The 1,003-nt window shown below is 43.4% G+C and overlaps 1 non-coding gene across 1 annotated transcript; it reads right to left on the bottom strand.

Annotated features, from left to right (window-relative positions):
- Positions 1 to 503: 503 nt before the first annotated feature.
- Positions 504 to 577, bottom strand: Trnat-ugu. The gene has a single exon. It is a non-coding gene; the product is annotated as a tRNA-Thr (tRNA).
- Positions 578 to 1,003: the final 426 nt, after the last annotated feature.

Below are 1,003 nucleotides of genomic sequence, written 5' to 3'. Positions count from 1 at the left end.
AATTTTGTGGGTGCATTAAATGGGAACCAGTTTTGTTCTGAGGTCACACAAGAATGAGAATCGCTATCCATAATAATTATTTTTAATTTCAATTATAAATTTCTGTGGGGAGGTTACAGTATCAGTTTTGGTATTCTGGCTTCCTCCTTTCGTCGTACATGCCCGTAGTTTTCTTCCTATCCATTACGTCATATATTCTTTCTTTTATTTCCATTCTTCTTATTATTTCGGTGTTCCTTATCTTCTCTTTCCTGGAGATTTTTGCCTATCTTCTCCAGAGGTCCATCTCTAGAGCTTGTAATTTTTTTAATGAGTTTCAAGTTAATGGTCCAGGTCTCCATTCCATACAGACCGAACTTGGTACTCCTATATTCTGTATAGGAACGCTTAATTGGGTCAAGTAAATTTGCCTCATCATTAGATGAGACAAATTTTGCCTCATCATTAGATGAGACAAATTTCCTTGAAATGAACACCCTTAGCTGCTTACACATGAAAATGTGTGCCCCGACCGGGACTCGAACCCGGGATCTCCTGCTTACATGGCAGACGCTCTATCCATCTGAGCTACCGAGGTCACAGAGGATAGCGCGACTGGAGGGATTTATCTCTGGTACGCCTCCCGCGAAACCCACATTCTCAACGTATTGTCCCGCCCATTATACTCATTACTCGTGGTACGTTGCCGATCACCTTAGTATATACAAATTTCCTTAACCGAATTAAGCTTTCCTGTACGGAATATAGGAGCACCAATTTCGGTTTGGTAATCGGCGATTTGTTATCAACTTTTTCGGGAGAGTACTGAGCTGAAGAGAGCATCAATGTACCTTAAGGTGTGACACTATGCGTTGAAAGCAATGAAGTCTCGGAGGCAGTTGTTACGAAATGACTCGGGGCTACCGGCGAGGGAGCTGGCAGGCCCATCACGCCCATCTGATTCATTCGCCGCTCCGTAAACACATGACACCGTAAAACTTGGCGCCCACTCTTCGGAGTGCGA

The sequence above is a fragment of the Schistocerca americana genome, chromosome X (assembly GCF_021461395.2).
Source record: "Schistocerca americana isolate TAMUIC-IGC-003095 chromosome X, iqSchAmer2.1, whole genome shotgun sequence".
NCBI lineage: Eukaryota > Metazoa > Arthropoda > Insecta > Orthoptera > Acrididae > Schistocerca > Schistocerca americana.
The sequence above is the reverse complement of the archived record's forward strand: the minus strand, read 5'-3'. Positions and strand labels throughout refer to the sequence as shown.